Source organism: Bombina bombina, chromosome 8 (assembly GCF_027579735.1).
Source record: "Bombina bombina isolate aBomBom1 chromosome 8, aBomBom1.pri, whole genome shotgun sequence".
NCBI classification, from domain to species: domain Eukaryota; kingdom Metazoa; phylum Chordata; class Amphibia; order Anura; family Bombinatoridae; genus Bombina; species Bombina bombina.
The window spans coordinates 174,569,272-174,589,308 of NC_069506.1; the positions used below are offsets into that span (position 1 = coordinate 174,569,272).

The following is a 20,037-nucleotide window of genomic DNA, read 5'->3' on the forward strand; positions in this document are numbered from 1 at the left end:
TGAAAAACAAGATCTATATCATTTTTATTACACTTGCAGTGGTGACATAATATTCAGGTCTAGTGGGGTAAGAGGTACATTGCATTGCACTTTATTGCAATAGGTTTTAAGTCTTCTGGGTTTATCTCCTTCCAATGTCTCCTCTAGTCTTGAACATATCTCTAAAGGATAATATGGAACCCAGGGGTTATGAAAAAGAACCTGTCAGGATAGGTCTTCATTTGTCACCACAACAAGTGTGAAGAAATAGATTTATCCATACGTATACATTTTATTTTCTCTCACATTCTGCGTGGAAATATAATATTTTGGTAATAGTTGTGATGGTATTGAAGGGACATCAAACCCAATTATTTTCTTTCACGATTCAGGTACAGCACTGGATTTTAAACCTGTCCTCGGGCCTCCTTAAAGGGACATGAAACCCAAAATTTTTCTTTCATGATTCAGATAGAGAATACAATTTTAAACAGCGTTCCAGTTTAATTCTATTATTTAATTTGTTTCCTTCTCTTGTTATCCTTTGCTGAAAGGTTTATCGAGGAAAGCTCAGGAGCAGCAGATAATCTAGGTTCTAGCTTTTGATTGGTGGCTGCATATATACGTATATCGATTGTGATTGGCTCACCCATGTGTTCAGTTAGAAACCATTAGTGCGATGCTGCTCCTTCAACAAATGATAGCAAGATAATGAAACAGATTAGATAATAGAAGTAAATTAGAAAGTTGTTTAAAAATGTATTCTCTATCTGAATCATGAGAGAAAAATGTTGGGTTTCATGTCCCTTTAACAAGCCAGATTTTGAGGATATCTGAATGAGAGCACAGGTGAAATAATCAACTGATTAGTAAACATGGTTATTTTACCTGCCCTACACCAAAGGTAATCCTGAAAATCTGGATTGATGGGGAGGCTGGAGGGCAGGTTTGAAAACCAGTGATATAGAGCATGTGATTTTAAACAACTTTCCAATTTAAGTTTATTGTCTAATTTGTGTTGTTCTTTTGTATCCTTTGTGAAATAAGATACTTAAGAGGCTCAAGGAGCTGATTAATGGTTGCTGCAAAAATATGCCTCATGTTATTAACTCATCCAATGCATTCAGCTAGCTCCCAGAAGTGCATTGCTGCTTCTTCAACAAAGGATACCAAGAGACTGGAATGGAGCAAATTAGATTAAAGAATAGAAATAATTTGGAAAGTTATTTAAAATTGTGTTCTCTATCAAAATCATGAAAGAAAAAAATGGGTTTCATGTCCCTATAAATTAGCCTTTTGATGTATATGAGGTCTAGTTATTAGGATGATTAGTCTGCAAGACATTTTTCGTGAAAACTACTGGAACAGATGCAAACACATTAAAATGACAGAGTTTAGTGAAAATGTACACAAAAAGTGCCTAATTGCTCATCTTCTCATTTGAGGCATCATGTAACAGTGCCAAAGAAAGGAAATTTTTTCCATAAAGCTTCTCAGTTTATCACCATCATGAGTGATTTCCAGGAAAATCCCAAAAGAAGGGCCAATTCCCTCTGGGAGAACCTTTCTGTTATATAACAAAAGCCTTTTTTACATTCTAAAGAAGTAGAACTAAATATATGATAGACATAAAGATGTATTCTCTTAACATTAGCCAGAGAATACTATGTAGATTTTTAATAATGATATTACTAAATGTTGATGCGTGTAAAGTTTTAGTTACCATAAACAAATGGGCACAACCATGCTATAAACTGGGTTTCCCTTATCTAATCTTTTCGGCTGAGCCCAATTAGGTACAAATATGATTGAGTTACTACTGCAAGCAAACAATGGTTGTGTGAAATAAAGCAGTGATACACTTGTGAGGTCCAGAGTCTACACTCCAAATTCTTGTGGGCATTGGAAATTACAGAAAAATATGGAAAATTAAATAATAATTAATTGTTATTTTAACTACATATAATTATTTTATATTATAATCTCAAAGTGTTAAAGGGATGTTAGACAGTAAATAGATGCTAGACATAATTATGTGTTCAAAGCAAATGTATTTTTACAATCATATTAGTTGTTTAAATATTGAAAATATAATATTAAAAGGTTTCATTTTTATAAAGTACTTCAGCTCTATAAAGTAATAGGTGATGTCATATTTAAACTAGTTTTCTATTTATCTCTGTTTGTGCAAACAAAGCTGTGTTGATCCCTTTTAGATTATCCTATGTTCCACACAGTCTTGTTTGGACTCTTTTTTGCCTGTTTTCTATTTGTTCCTAATTGTCTTCAGCGGGGGAAACAGATAAGGGACAACTTAAGTTGGAACATGGCAGCACCCGTTACTTTATAGAAACTCTGTGGAATTTAGAAAACCAACAAATTACAAGAAAAGGGGACAAAATAAATAATGAGTGCATTCATTGCAAATTTAAACACTTTATATTACAATCTCATACTGTTTAATATACCTTTAAATGTCCCTTTAATACAATTTGTCTGCTTGTTACTTTTATGTAATCATGATTCAGAATCAACTATATGACAAGCAAAATTGTTCTGATACTTTAGAAGCAGAAACAAATATATGGAATAAGCAGGGGATTTCAGCACATACCATTGAGTATGGAACTATAGATCGCTTCCCACAAATATAAATATTTACTGTGCTTTGACGGCAAATAACTAGTTTACAAAGACCACTGCACTTAGTAGAAGAGTAAGCTCTTTATTGCATTATAAGGTAATGAATGACACACTAAGAGAACATTAAGGAAAACCACATCTGGAATCTGGGGTAAGATTCTTAGGGGACTTTTAATTGGGGGGGGGGGGGAAGCATAGACAGCAATTTTCTCATCATCACTCAAGCTCTCATCATCTTACATCATTATTCTGTGGTAAATAATAGTTACTCAGCCGCTGCTTTACTTTAAAGGGACATGAAATCCAAACATTTTCTTTCATGATTCAGACAGGGCATACAATATATACAACTTTCCAATTTACTTCTATTATTTAATATGCTTAGTTCTCTTGGTATCCTTTGTTGAAAAAAACATACCTAGGTACAGGATGGATAAAAATATATATAAAAAAATTGGGGGGGCAGAGCCTACAGCCGAAGCGTCAGGACATGTTTTTTGAAGAGCTCTTGACTTTGAAGTATATTTTCAGTGTTATATCATTGTCTCTTTAGTGGTTTTACACCACAGAAAGTTTGAAAGTCTCGGGAAAGTATTCCTAACCTGTGTGCCTGACCTATGCTCTTCGGCTCAACTTCTTAACCGTCTAAAGAACTTGATAGCAGCTTGGCCTATCCTTTTGTCGAGGAACGGTGTAGTTGGGGCTACCGCACATTACCCCCCCAGAATTCTGGGTTACAAGCTCATTTTGAAGCATACTCTGTTCTACAGTGGAATATACCTACTCCGATATGATAATGGAGGACATACCAAATATTCTAATGCAAATCCTATCGGACTTTGAGAAAAACTTCTGCGCAATGATACAGGAGACATCCACATTCCAGCTACGCCCTAAATCCGTAGAGGAGATCAATTCTAAAACTCATGCCTCTAATACAGGACCCAAGTTAAGCCCGACTCCGACACAGCACTTTGCAGAGCCAATATCTTCACCAGACCCCGAGCACTACAACCTCCCGGCTATGGAAGTCGTGTCCGGTCCTGTTAGACCTAAGCCTGATAATACATACCATATGGACGGTCACCGAAAACACTGTGAACCACAACAACAAGAGAGTCTGGGATATCGGCAGTGTACACCCTTGATAGGCACGGAACCTCTACACACTGCAAATCTGTCTATGTCAAAGATAGTGGATTTCATTCCAAAGAGAACCCCAGCCACTACGACATCCATGCGGGAGCTAAAGGAGCCAGACTCTAAATTCATTATGGAAAAGGAAGAGATACCTATAGATTCCGGCCCGCCGCCCGCTTGTATTTGAATAAAAAAAAATGGATTCCCTAATAACTGTACAAGATACGGTCCTAGGAACTACTAAACCACAGAGTTGCTATGCAGAGTTGATCGTCGGCTGCGGGAGGTACAGGCTTCAGGGCAGCGGGTCTCAATCAGGGACACCATTTCCTCTCCTAGTTTCCAGCTATGTCGGATACCAGAGAGGTGGCATGAACGGCTTCCAAATGCTTAAAATAGGAATTGGATAAATGCTCTAGAGAAACTAGCATTCATGCTCGATGACCATGGTTTGGGAAGTGGCCAAGTTCTAATATTTGACTTGATGCCTGACGTTTTTGTTTTACAGCTTGTTATATAAGTTGACTGTTTTTCCTTACCCAAGAGGGGGTTATAATAGAATCGCTAGTTTTCCCATATTTATGACTAAAGCTAAGATACTCTGTAGTTTGTGGTTGCTAAAAGGGGGAATATCTTGACTGCTTACAATTTGTACATGTGAATTGAGTATAATCGGTAGATGGCAAATGGGGTTTATGCAAATTATTATGTGTTTTGCTGAGACCATCTGCAGATCTACAATTGCTTGATATTGACCTAAAGGTTTAAATTGTGTGTTTTTCCTTGTCATCCCCAGCCTTTTGATATTTAACCTCAGAGGAGCGTTCTTGTACTATGGGATATACATCATGTTTTCCTTTACTTATAGTCATATACTCCATAATGCATTGCAATAAATCTAATTACTGTCATGTAATTATTAACTTGAGAGCTCACAATTGGGTATATCCTATAAAAACTCCCTCTCCATATGTACGTTCCAGATAAGTGTAAGTCACCCCCCTTCTGATAGTCCTGTTTGCTATTTTCCCATAGCCTCACAGTTATGGTAATGTTTTTTGGGCTTTTCCCATCTTGTGCTCCTTATATGACTAATAGTAACTTTATAAAGCTGATGTTTATATATGTATATAAATGCATTGATTGGAGGTACATTTTTAGTTCTAGTATTCATAGTAAACTAAGAAAATCAAGATTCACAATTTGAGGTCCAAAAGTGGCCTCCTTATGTTCATGCATGCCTTCTGTAGCTACACAATTTCTGTTTGTGCCGTGAGGTCCAAGTGTGACCTAAGTGATCACTTAGAAGGCGTATAGTTTACCTGGCACATATAATGTTCATTACTGCTGCTCTGATTTGTCAGCTCCACAAGCTTAGTTTATTGTATGTAACATACTGTATTTCTATATTTCTTATTTGTTTTTCTTAAGAATGTATGTTCGGAAGCTACTTTTCTGTATAGATTTTACTGACATGAAGTGTATTGTTGCCTTAAATTGAATCTCAATAAAAAAATAAAATAATAAATAAATAAATATATATATATATATATATATATATATATATATATATAATTTTTTATTTAAAAAGGATTGTTTTTTTTTTTTTTTTTTAAATAAAATGCCTTTTGAGGAAATTTTTTATCTAAATATAGGGCAAGATTACATATGCGGCGTCACCCGCAAAAGCTGGTGACGCCGGTTTTTACGCGGTTTTGGTATCACATATATAGCGCTGTATATAAAATGTGGCGAGTATATTTCACCCGTCGCCCGCAATTTCTACTCCAATAAGCTAACATAGAACCGCGTCGTAAATCGGTATCACATATTTAGCGCAAGGACTTATGTGGCGAAAATGGAGAAATTTTACTCCATTTTCACCTTGCCACACTTAGGCAGGCACAGCAAGCCTTGCGCTGAAAATGTGAGCACCATAACTCCCTGAAAATATTAACTAACACCTAAAGCATGCACAATATCTATCTACCTGTCTACCGCAATCCCCCACCGCAATAACTAATAAAATATATTAACCCCTAATCCGCCATTAACCCACATCACAATAAACCTAATAAATGTATTAACCCCTAATCCGCCATTAACCCACATCGCAATAAACCTAATAAATGTATTAACCCCTAATCTGCCATTAACCCACAATGCAATAAACCTAATAAAACTATTAACCCCAATCCGCCATTAACCCACAACGCAATAAACCTAATAAAACTATTAACCCCTAGTCTGCCAAACCCACACAACACAATAATCCTATTAAATCTATTAACCCCTAATCCACCAAACCCCTACAACGCAAATAACTAATTAAATTACTAAGCCCCCTAAAATAACACTCCTAAATTAACCCCAATTACCTAAATTAAAAAATACTGTTACAATTAAAATAAAAAAGCTAATATTACTCAAAAATAAAAAAAAATAGAAAATAAAATTAATCTAAGATTACAAAAAATAAAAAAATCTAATATTACATAAATAATAAACCAAATTATCAAAAATAAAAAAATTAAATCTAATCCCTATGAAAATAAAAAAGCCCCCCAAAATAAAAACACCCCCTAATCTAATACTAAACTACCAATAGCCCTTAAAAGGGCCTTTTGTAGGGCAATGCCCTAAGTTAAACAGCTCTTTTACCTTAAAAAATACTAAACCCCCCTCTAACAGTAAAACCCACCACCCACCAAAACTCCCAAAATAAATAAACACAACACTAAAAAAAACTAAACTACCCATTGCCCCTAAAGGGGCATTTGTATCGGCATTATCCTTAAAAGGGCATTCAGCTCTTTTAAGAGTGCCCATTAAAACCCTAATCCAAAAAAAATAAACCCCCAAAAAAAAAAAAATTCCTATCTCTAACCCCCAAATAGGTACTCCTGTTCCACGTGGTGAAGGCTTCTTCCAAGAAGCCGACATCTTCTTCCAAGCGGGAAACACTTCCTTCTTCATTCAGGACCAAGCCGGTGCGGAGCAGAGATGAGCGCGGAGCAATACCAGCGACCGCGGAGCCATGGAGCGTGGAGGATCCTCTTCGTACGATCGCCGCCATACACTGAATAGTGAACTTAAGATACGTGTTTAAATATGGCATCCCTTGCATTCTTATTCGCTGAATTGATTCTTCAAATTCAAATCCGCCAATAGGATGAGAGCTACTGAAATCCTATTGGCTGATTTGTGGGGGCTTGGCGGATTAGGGGTTAATAGGTTAATTAGGGTACTTGCGTTGTGGGGGTTTGACAGATTAGGGGTTAATAGATTTATAAAGTATGTTGCGATGTGGGTAAATGGCGGATTAGGGATTAATAGTTTTAATAGATACTTTTGCGATGTGGGCTAATGGCAGATTAGGGGTTAATAGTTTTAATAGGGACTTTGTAATGTGGGTTAATGGTGGATTAGGGGTTAATACCTTTATTACGTAGTTTGCGATGTTGGGGTTTGCGGATTTAGGGGTTAATACTTTTACTAGGTAGATTGCGATGTGGGTTAATGACGGATTACGGCTTAATAGTTCAATTTGGCATATTGCGTTGTGGGGGGTTGTCGGTTTAGGGGTCAATACGTTTATTATTAGTTCCGATATGGGGGTGATGGCGGATATAAAGGTTTTGATGTGTTGGGTTTATTTTTGGGAGTTGGGTTAGACTTTATGGGAGATTTGATTATTTTTTTATTTTCTTAGGCGCCGGCAATTTCTAACGTGCCGTAAGTCACTGGCGACTCTAGAAATTTGTATTTACACTCATTTCTGAACATCGCTAGTTTATCCGATTTACGGCACTTTATGAACTGTATATGTGATAACCCAATGTGCGAGGTAAAATTACAGACGGAGCATATGTAATCTCGCCCATAGTTTCTATTTAAGATACATTGTAATCATCCTGAAATATAGATTTGTTTTTAATTTTATAGCAAGATGCTGTATATATTGATGCCTGTAATGTTTAATTTTTTTTTTGAGAATAAATTAATTATATTAATCCTTTGACAATGTCATGTTCTCCAAAAGATTTTGGTTAGATTATTTTGGGCAATTGTTCTATCTTGAAGATATTATCACATATTATTGTTTTTATAGTTCTCAAAACTGTGAATTTGTGTCCGCAGAAATAACATGCCCCTTCTTCACAGTAAAAATGTTGTAAAATAAACACACAGAGTTGAGAAAAAGGCCTTAAAGGGACATAATCATGAAAGAAAATGTTTGAGTTTCAGATAGAACATTCCATTTTCAGATTTATTTCTATTATCAGATTTGCTTTATTCTCTTGGTATCCTTTGCTGAAGGAGAGAAATGCTCTACAGGGGCCTAGCTGAACACATTGGGTGAGACAGTGATAAGCAGCTAGCTCACAGTAGTGCATTGCTTCTGAGCCTACCTATGTAAGCTTTTCAACATAGCGAAGCAAATTAAATAAGTGAAGTAAATTAGAAAATTGTTAAAAACAGAATTTATGTTTACCTGATAAATTTCTTTCTCCAACGGTGTGTCCGGTCCACGGCGTCATCCTTACTTGTGGGATATTCTCTTCCCCAACAGGAAATGGCAAAGAGCCCAGCAAAGCTGGTCACATGATCCCTCCTAGGCTCCGCCTACCCCAGTCATTCGACCGACGTTAAGGAGGAATAATAGCATAGGAGAAACCATATGGTACCGTGGTGACTGTAGTTAAAGAAAATAAATTATCAGACCTGATTAAAAAACCAGGGCGGGCCGTGGACCGGACACACCGTTGGAGAAAGAAATTTATCAGGTAAACATAAATTCTGTTTTCTCCAACATAGGTGTGTCCGGTCCACGGCGTCATCCTTACTTGTGGGAACCAATACCAAAGCTTTAGGACACGGATGAAGGGAGGGAGCAAATCAGGTCACCTAAATGGAAGGCACCACGGCTTGCAAAACCTTTCTCCCAAAAATAGCCTCAGAAGAAGCAAAAGTATCAAACTTGTAAAATTTGGTAAAAGTGTGCAGTGAAGACCAAGTCGCTGCCCTACATATCTGATCAACAGAAGCCTCGTTCTTGAAGGCCCATGTGGAAGCCACAGCCCTAGTGGAATGAGCCGTGATTCTTTCGGGAGGCTGCCGTCCGGCAGTCTCGTAAGCCAATCTGATGATGCTTTTAATCCAAAAAGAGAGAGAGGTAGAAGTTGCTTTTTGACCTCTCCTTTTACCTGAATAAACAACAAACAGGGAAGATGTTTGTCTAAAATCCTTTGTAGCATCTAAATAGAATTTTAGAGCGCGAACAACATCCAAATTGTGCAACAAGCGTTCCTTCTTTGAAACTGGTTTCGGACACAGAGAAGGTACGATAATCTCCTGGTTAATGTTTTTGTTAGAAACAACTTTTGGAAGAAAACCAGGTTTAGTACGTAAAACCACCTTATCTGCATGGAACACCAGATAAGGAGGAGAACACTGCAGAGCAGATAATTCTGAAACTCTTCTAGCAGAAGAAATTGCAACTAAAAACAAAACTTTCCAAGATAATAACTTAATATCAACGGAATGTAAGGGTTCAAACGGAACCCCCTGAAGAACTGAAAGAACTAGATTGAGACTCCAAGGAGGAGTCAAAGGTTTGTAAACAGGCTTGATTCTAACCAGAGCCTGAACAAAGGCTTGAACATCTGGCACAGCTGCCAGTTTTTTGTGAAGTAACACCGACAAGGCAGAAATCTGTCCCTTCAGGGAACTTGCCGATAATCCCTTTTCCAATCCTTCTTGAAGGAAGGATAGAATCCTAGGAATCTTAACCTTGTCCCAAGGGAATCCTTTAGATTCACACCAACAGATATATTTTTTCCAAATTTTGTGGTAAATCTTTCTAGTTACAGGCTTTCTGGCCTGAACAAGAGTATCGATAACAGAATCTGAGAAACCTCGCTTCGATAAAATCAAGCGTTCAATCTCCAAGCAGTCAGCTGGAGTGAAACCAGATTCGGATGTTCGAACGGACCCTGAACAAGAAGGTCTCGTCTCAAAGGTAGCTTCCAAGGTGGAGCCGATGACATATTCACCAGATCTGCATACCAAGTCCTGCGTGGCCACGCAGGAGCTATCAAGATCACCGACGCCCTCTCCTGATTGATCCTGGCTACCAGCCTGGGGATGAGAGGAAACGGCGGGAACACATAAGCTAGTTTGAAGGTCCAAGGTGCTACTAGTGCATCCACTAGAGCCGCCTTGGGATCCCTGGATCTGGACCCGTAGCAAGGAACTTTGAAGTTCTGACGAGAGGCCATCAGATCCATGTCTGGAATGCCCCAAAGTTGAGTGACTTGGGCAAAGATTTCCGGATGGAGTTCCCACTCCCCCGGATGCAATGTCTGATTGAAACCGTATGAACTTGGTCCTCGCTAGCTGAGGCCAAGCCTTGAGAGCATTGAATATCGCTCTCAGTTCCAGAATATTTATCGGTAGAAGAGATTCTTCCCGAGACCAAAGACCCTGAGCTTTCAGGGATCCCCAGACCGCGCCCCAGCCCATCAGACTGGCGTCGGTCGTGACAATGACCCACTCTGGTCTGTGGAATGTCATCCCTCGTGACAGGTTGTCCAGGGACAGCCACCAACGGAGTGAGTCTCTGGTCCTCTGATTTACTTGTATCTTTGGAGACAAGTCTGTATAGTCCCCATTCCACTGACTGAGCATGCACAGTTGTAATGGTCTTAGATGAATGCGCGCAAAAGGAACTATGTCCATTGTCGCTACCATCAACCCGATCACTTCCATGCACTGAGCTACGGAAGGAAGAGGAACGGAATGAAGTATTCGACAAGAGTCCAGAAGCTTTGTCTTTCTGGCCTCTGTTAGAAAAATCCTCATTTCTGAGGAGTCTATAATTGTTCCCAAGAAGGGAACCCTTGTTGACGGGGATAGAGAACTCTTTTCCACGTTCACTTTCCAGCCGTGCGATCTGAGAAAGGCCAGGACGATGTCCGTGTGAGCCTTTGCTCGAGGGAGGGACGACGCTTGAATCAGAATGTCGTCCAGGTAAGGTACAACTGCAATGCCCCTTGGTCTTAGCACAGCTAGAAGGGACCCTAGTACCTTTGTGAAAATCCTTGGAGCAGTGGCTAATCCGAAAGGAAGCGCCACGAACTGGTAATGTTTGTCCAGGAATGCAAACCTTAGGAACCGATGATGTTCCTTGTGGATAGGAATATGTAGATACGCATCCTTTAAATCCACCGTGGTCATGAATTGACCTTCCTGGATGGAAGGAAGGATAGTTCGAATGGTTTCCATCTTGAAAGATGGGACCTTGAGAAATTTGTTTAAGATCTTGAGATCTAGGATTGGTCTGAACGTTCCCTCTTTTTTGGGAACTATGAACAGATTGGAGTAGAACCCCATCCCTTGTTCTCTCAATGGAACAGGATGAATCACTCCCATTTTTAACAGGTCTTCTACACAATGTAAGAACGCCTGTCTTTTTATGTGGTCTGAAGACAACTGAGACCTGTGGAACCTTCCCCTTGGGGGAAGTCCCTTGAATTCCAGAAGATAACCCTGGGAGACTATTTCTAGCGCCCAAGGATCCAGAACATCTCTTGCCCAAGCCTGAGCGAAGAGAGAGAGTCTGCCCCCCACCAGATCCGGTCCCGGATCGGGGGCCGATATTTCATGCTGTCTTGGTAGCAGTGGCAGGTTTCTTTGCCTGCTTTCCCTTGTTCCAGCCTTGCATTGGTCTCCAAGCTGGCTTGGCCTGAGAAGTATTACCCTCTTGCTTAGAGGACGTAGCACCTTGGGCTGGTCCGTTTTAACGAAAGGGACGAAAATTAGGTCTATTTTTTGCCTTGAAAGGCCGATCCTGAGGAAGGGCATGGCCCTTACCCCCAGTGATATCAGAGATAATCTCTTTCAAGTCAGGACCAAACAGCGTTTTCCCCTTGAAAGGAATGTTTAGTAGCTTGTTCTTGGAAGACGCATCAGCCGACCAAGATTTCAACCAAAGCGCTCTGTGCGCCACAATAGCAAACCCAGAATTCTTAGCCGCTAACTTAGCCAATTGCAAAGAGGCGTCTAGAGTGAAAGAATTAGCCAATTTGAGAGCATTGACTCTGTCCATAATCTCCTCATAAGGAGGAGAGTCACTATCGAGCACCTTAATCAGTTCATCAAACCAGAAATATGCGGCTGTAGTGACAGGGACAATGCATGAAATGGGTTGTAGAAGGTAACCCTGCTGAACAAACATCTTTTTAAGCAAACCTTCTAATTTTTTATCCATAGGATCTTTGAAAGCACAACTATCCTCTATGGGAATAGTGGTGCGTTTGTTTAAAGTAGAAACCGCTCCCTCGACCTTGGGGACTGACTGCCATAAGTCCTTTCTGGGGTCGACCATAGGAAACAATTTTTTAAATATGGGGGGAGGGACGAAAGGAATACCGGGCCTTTCCCATTCTTTATTAACAATGTCCGCCACCCGCTTGGGTATAGGAAAAGCTTCTGGGAGCCCCGGCACCTCTAGGAACTTGTCCATTTTACATAGTTTCTCTGGGATGACCAAATTTTCACAATCATCCAGAGTGGATAATACCTCCTTAAGCAAAATGCGGAGATGTTCCAATTTAAATTTAAAAGTAATCACATCAGATTCAGTCTGCTGAGAAATGTTCCCTAAATCAGTAATTTCTCCCTCAGACAAAACCTCCCTGGCTCCCTCAGATTGGGTTAGGGGCCCTTCAGAGATATTAATATCAGCGTCGTCATGCTCTTCAGTAACTAAAACAGAGCATCCACGCTTACGCTGACAAGGGTTCATTTTGGCTAAAATGTTTTTGACAGAATTATCCATTACAGCCGTTAATTGTTGCATAGTAAGGAGTATTGGCGCGCTAGATGTACTAGGGGCCTCCTGAGTGGGCAAGACTCGTGTAGACGAAGGAGGGAATGATGCAGTACCATGCTTACTCCCCTCACTTGAGGAATCATCTTGGGCATCATTGTCATTATCACATAAATTACATTTATTTAAATGAATAGGAATTCTGGCTTCCCCACATTCAGAACACAGTCTATCTGGTAGTTCAGACATGTTAAACAGGCATAAACTTGATAAGAAAGTACAAAAAACGTTTTGAAATAAAACCGTTACTGTCACTTTAAATTTTAAACTGAACACACTTTATTACTGCAATTGCGAAAAAACATGAAGGAATTGTTCAAAATTCACCAAACTTTCACCACAGTGACTTAAAGCCTTGAAAATATTGCACACCAATTTTGGAAGCTTTAACCCTTAAAATAACGGAACCGGAGCCGTTTTAAGCTTTAACCCCTTTACAGTCCCTGGTATCTGCTTTGCTGAGACCCAACCAAACCCAAGGGGAATACGATACCAAATGATGCCTTCAGAAGTCTTTTATCAGTATCAGAGCTCCTCTCACATGCGACTGCATGCCATGCCTCTCAAAAACAAGTGCGCAACACCGGCGCGAAAATGAGACTCTGCCTATGCTTTGGGAAAGCCCCTAAAGAATAAGGTGTCTAAAACAGTGCCTGCCGATATAATTATATCAAAATACCCAGAATAAATGATTCCTCAAGGCTAAATAAGTGTTAATATCAATCGATTTAGCCCAAAAAATGTCTACAGTCTAAATAAGCCCTTGTGAAGCCCTTATTTACAATCGTAATAAACATGGCTTACCGGATCCCATAGGGAAAATGACAGCTTCCAGCATTACATCGTCTTGTTAGAATGTGTCATACCTCAAGCAGCAAAGGACTGCAAACTGTTCCCCCAACTGAAGTTAATGCTCTCAACAGTCCTGTGTGGAACAGCCATGGATTTTAGTTACGGTTGCTAAAATCATTTTCCTCATACAAACAGAATTCTTCATCTCTTTTCTGTTTCTGAGTAAATAGTACGTACCAGCACTATTTGAAAATAACAAACTCTTGATTGAATAATGAAAAACTACAGTTAAACACTAAAAAACTCTAAGCCATCTCCGTGGAGATGTTGCCTGTACAACGGCAAAGAGAATGACTGGGGTAGGCGGAGCCTAGGAGGGATCATGTGACCAGCTTTGCTGGGCTCTTTGCCATTTCCTGTTGGGGAAGAGAATATCCCACAAGTAAGGATGACGCCGTGGACCGGACACACCTATGTTGGAGAAAATGTCATGTGCTTTCTGAATCACACAAGTTTAATTTTGACATTTATGTCCCTTTAATACATTGCTTCCCTGCAAATCTATGTACACAGTATCAAGTTGATCAGATATGAATGATTAACCTATTAAACTGTTCACCTCCCAACAATTTCATTCATTTCAGTGATCTTTCTATGCATATCTAATTATATATATAACCAAATCAGTAATGGTTTGAAATAACTGGAAAAATAATCTGAAAAGGTATTATTCTAAAAATGAAAACCATGATTTTAATTGATTTAAATTGGTCTACACCAGTCTACACCAGCATTTTTATTGTTTTAAAAGATAGATAATCCCTTTATTACCCATTCCCCAGTTTTGCATAACCAACACAGTTATAATAATGTACTTTTAACCTCTGTGATTATCTTGTATCTAAGCCTTTTAAACTGCCCCTTTATTTCAGTTCTTTTGACAGACTTGCAGTTTAGTCAATCAGTTTCTGCTCCCAGATAACTTCCCGTGCACGAGCACAGTATTATCTATATGAAATACGTGAACTAACACCCTCTAGTGGTGAAAAACTGTTAAAATGCATTCTGAAAAGAGGTGGGCTTCAAGGTCTAAGAAATTAGCATATGAACCTCCTAGGTTAAGCTTTCAACTAAGAATACCAAGAGAACAAAGCAAAATTGGTGATAAAAGTAAATTGGAAAATTGTTTAAAATTACATGCTCTATCTTAATCATGAAAGTTTATTTTGGCTTAGACTGTCCCTTTAAATCATTTTGATTTATATCAACTCCCTCCTGCCTAGGTAGGCTCAGGAGCTGGGAGCTAGCTGCTGATTTGTGGCCGCACATATATGTCTCTTATCAATGGCTTACCTATGTGTTCAGCTAGTTCCCAGTAGTGCATTGCTGCTCCTTTTACAAATGACACTGAGAGAGTGAAGCAATTTTAATAATAGAAATAAACTGGAAGTTGTTTGACAGCGTATGAATCATGAAACAAAAATGTTAGGTTCCATATCATTTTAAGTGTTGAAATTGTCAGTATAGGTGGGGATGCAACGGGCGAAAAACACAGCTATTTCAAATGGCAAAATAAAGGTAAAGAATATATTTGTAGGACAGTAGACTGTCCCTTTAAGTTATCACAGTATATTTTCTGATGTAAAGGCCCATTTGGTGCATGTTTTATATAAACAGTTATTGCATTGAACTTGCATCGATGAGTTACTGTTTTACCTTGTTCATGAGTGATACAAACTACTGACACCCACGCAGTAGGAACCGGATACAATATATGTCCTACCCAAAGCTTAGATACGATAAGCAACATGTACAGCCTATCTTGTCTCTAACCAAAGAGTATCTGTGAAACAGAAAGAACCTGCATTTCCTCTTAAAAACTAGAACAGGTGCAAGTTCAGCGTCTCTGTTCTGCTTGCTGCATTCTTGTAAGCTGAATAACATTTGTGCAACTTGATATTTTCAGTTGCATGTTTGTGACAGAAATTACTATTATATTTCTCTTCACAATAGTTTATTTTCCATCTATAAACTAGAGTTGAACATGGTCTGGAGTCTCAAAGCAACAATACATTTTATTTTCCCCTCTACATTTTAAAATATTACTTTTGTCTGTTTATGAATGATAGAGTATATATTGTTTAAATGGATGTTACCCAAATGATGGAACTGTAAAAAAAAAAAAAGCTGACTAGAAAATACCACATGAGCATCTCTATATAAAAAATATTATATTTTACCTCAAAATGTGCTCAGTAGCCACATCCCACTGTAAAGGAACTTTAAGGTCCCAGGACTTGGGAGCGAGCGAGCATCGTCCATAATGCAGGCACAGTCACTTTATTTCCCATCTAATTTTAACAAAGTTTACTATAAAATCTTACGAGGTTGAGGTCAGGGGCGAAACTACAAGGGGTGCAGAGGTTGCAGGTGCGACTGGGCCCTACCACTGCCTGCACTGATATCATGTGAGTGTGACATGACTACAGTGGTTAGTGTTTCTGTTTTACCCATTGGTGTTTATTTGTGTGTGTATGGTGTGTGTGTGTGTGTGTGTGTGTATGTATGTGACTGTGTGTGTATTTATGCATGTATGTGTGTTTGTGTATGTTTGTGGAACCAGCAAATTACAGACCTTGTTACTACAGCATGGGGGGGCAGAGGGTAAACAGTGTCACTATACAGTACCACTATATACAGTATGGGGGGGTGGACCATGTCACTGACTACTGTGGTCACTTTATAAAGTACTGGGCGGGTAGAGTCAGGCCAGCCACCTCACCGGCAGATTACAGACTGTGTCACTAACTTACTATATACAGTACTGGGGGGTTAAATAGTGTCACTATATATATACAGTAATAGGGGGTCAGGCCATCTCACAGACTGTGAGCACAGGGTACCTCCTTTTGCAGACATGTAATCTGATTAAACTTTTTTTCTGTGTTAAATGTAAAAAAAAAAAAAAAAAGATATGTATTAAATTCACCTTTTTTTAGATTCTTGCATCTGGGCCCTGTGGTTTCTAGTTACGCCTCTGGTTGTGGTGAAATCTGAGTCATAAAAGTTTAATTTTGACTAGACTGTCCCTTTAAAGCAAACACAACATGCCTGATATATTAAAGGCCAATGATATACCCTAAAGCAGTGTTTTCCACAGAAGCTAAAAGGTTCCTAGGGAGAACACTGCCTAAGGGTGACTTTAATTTTAATTATTTTTTATTTTAAAATACGTGACTATTCATTATACTAGAACTTCATAAGTGTTAAGTGTAATTATGGCTTTTCTGTGTCTCTTTAATTCAATTAAATCCTTAGCATAAAAGATTTATTTTTCTTTCATCCCTATATTTAAACTTTAAATTGTACAAATAGCATTTCTTATTCTTTATTTCTAACCACATTCACACACAGGCTACATTTTCAGTAAACTTAAGTTCCTAATCATATTTTACTGCTCTGTTAACAGACTGCAATTTCCTTAAAGAGACATAAAATTGGGAAAAAACAAAACCTAATGGGCGAGAATACACATATGGCACAAGTTTCAGCGCAACTGCTGAAGCCCGCACTGCCCGTAATTTCACCTTGCACATCGGTATATTACATAAACCCCTGACTTTAGAAACTGCCGGCGCCTAAGAAAATAAAAAAAAAAGTAAAATCTCCCGTAAAAGTCTAACCCGCCTCCCAAAAATAAACCTGACACGTAAAACCCCTATATCCGCCATCAAACCCACATTGGAACTAATTATAACAGTATTAACCCCTAAACCGACAACCCCCCACAACGCAATAAACCTAAATAAACTATTAACCCCTAATCCGCAACTCACCTACATCGCAATCTACCTAATAAAACTATTAACCCCTAATCCACCATTAACCCACAACACAATAAACCTAATAAAGTACATTAACCCCTAATCCGCCATTAACCCACATCGCAATAAACCTAATAAAGTATATTAACCCCTAATCCGCCATTAACCCACATTGCAATAAACCTAATAAAGTATATTAAACCCCTAATCCGCCATTAACCCACATCGCAATAAACCTAATAAAGAATATGAACTCCTAACCCGCTATTAACCCACATCGCAATAAACCTAATAAAGTATATTAACCCTTAATCCGCCATTAACCCACATTGCAACAAACCTAATACAACTATTAACCCCTAATCTGTCAAACCCACACAACGCAATAATCCTAATAAATCTATTAACCAATAATCCGCCAAACCTGTACAATGCAAATAACTAATTAAATTACTATGCCCCCTAACCTAACACCCCCTAAATTAACCCCAATTACCTACATTAAAAAAATACTAAGTTACAATTAAACTAAAAAGCTAACATTACTTAAAAATAAAAAAGCCTAGGTTTAAATTAATCTAAGATTACAAAAAATAAAAAAAGTCTAACATTACATAAAATAATAAACCAAATGATCAAAAATAAAAAAAAATTAAGTCTAATCCCTAATCAGCTAAATAGGATGAGAGCTGCTGAAATCCTATTGGCTGATTTGAATTTGATTCTTCAATTTCAAATCAGCCAATAGGAATGCAAGGGACACCATATTTAAACGCGTACCTTGAATTTACTATTCAGTGAACGGCAGCGATCTTACGAAGAGGACCCTCCACGCTCCATGGCTTAGCAGTCGCCGGTGCTGCTACAAGCTCATCTCCACTCCGCGCCGGCTTGGTCCTGGATGAAGAAGGAAGAGGTCCCCGCTTGAAAGAAAATTTCGGCTGCTTGGAAGAGGACTTCACCACCTGGAACAGGACCTTCTCCGCCGGACTTCAGGAACGGCGAGTACCTATTTGGGGGGTTAGATTTAGGCTTTTTTGGGGGGGTTTAGATTAGGGATTTCTGGGCACTCTTAAAAGAGCTGAATGACCTTTTAAGGGCAATGCCCATACAAATGCCCCTTATGGGGCAATGGGTAGTTTAGGATTTTTTAGTGTTATTTTTTTTTTTGGGGGGGGGGGGGTTGGTGGGTGGCGGGTTTTACTGTTAGAGGGGAGAGTTAGTATTTTTTTAAGGAAAAGAGCTGTTTAAAAGGGCTATTGGTAGTTTAGTATTAGATTAGGGAGTGTTTTTATTTGGGGGGGGGGGCTTTTTTATTTTCATAGAGATTAGGTTTAATTTTTTTATTTTTATTTTTGATAATTTGGTTTATTATTTTATGTAATGTTAGACTTTTTATTTTTTGTAATCCTAGATTAATTTAAAAAATTTTATTTTTATTTTTAAGTAATGTTAGCTTTTTTATTTTAATTGTAACTTAGTATTTTTTAATGTAGGTAATTGGTGTTAATTTAGGGGGTGTTATGTTAGGGGTCTTAGTAAATTAATTAGTTATTTGCGTTGTAGGGGTTTGGCGGATTAGGGGTTAATAGATTTATTAGGATTATTGCGTTGTGTGGGTTTGGCGGATTAGGGGTTGTTTTATTAGGATTGTTGCGATGTGGGTTAATGGCGGATTAGAGGTTCATATACTTTATTAGGTTTATTGCGATGTGGGTTAATGGCGGATAAGCAGTTAATATAATTTATTAGTTATTGCGGTGGGGGATTGCGGTTGACAGGTAGATATTGCATATGCGTTAGGTGTTAGTTAATATTTTCAGGCAGTTACGGTGCTCACATACTCAGCGCAAGGCTTGCTGCGCCTGCCTATGTGTGGCGAGGTGAACAATTTTCATTTTTCGCTGCGTAAGTCCTTGCGCTGAATATGTGATACCGATTTGCAATGCGGTTCTATGTTAGCTTATGGGAGCAAAAATTTTGGCCAATGGGTGAAATATACGTGCTGCATTTATATGCGGCGCTGTATATGTGATACTAAAACCGCGCAAAAAACGGCATTGTCGGCTTTTGCAGGGGACGCCGCATATGTAATCTTGTCCAATGTGGTAAAAGCATTTTATTATTGCACTGTTACTGACCTATAACTGTGTGTTTTACCCATGCAAATTGATTAAATACATAGTTAAATTCAGCTACAGAGCTGCAATGCTGCTAGCTGGAGACCATTGGTGAGCCAATGACAGGAGGCATGTGTGTGTACCCACCAATCACTAGCTAGCTCCCATTACTCCATTGCCACTTGTGAGCTACCTAGGTATTCTCTTTAAGAAAGGATACCAACTATATATATATATATATATATATATATATGTGTATGTTTATTGTATATATGTGTGTACAGTATGGGGCATATTTATCAAGGTCTGGCGGACCTGATCCGACACTGCGGATCAGGTCCGCCAGACCTTGCTGAATATGGCGAGCAATATGCTCGCCGTATTCAGTATTGCACCAGCAGCTCACAAGAGCTGCTGGTGCAACGCCGCCCCCCTGCTGACTTGCGGCCAATGGGCCGCCAGCAGGGGGGTGTCAATCAACCCGATCGAGTACGATCGGGTTGTATTGTGGCGATGTGTGTCAGCCTGCTCAAAGCAGGCGGACAGGTTATGGAGCAGCGGTCTTTGTGACCACTGCGTCATATCTGCTGTTTCTGGCAAGTCTGAAGACTCGCCAGAAACAGGGGCCATCAAGCTCCATACGGAG

At 39.0% G+C, this 20,037-nt stretch overlaps 1 protein-coding gene across 4 annotated transcripts in view; it reads right to left on the minus strand.

Moving 5' to 3' along the window:
• LOC128638636 (CD82 antigen) overlaps positions 1-20,037 on the minus strand; it is a 256,779-nt gene that overhangs the window by 157,512 nt on the left and 79,230 nt on the right. The gene's annotated exons all lie outside the window — the stretch shown is intronic.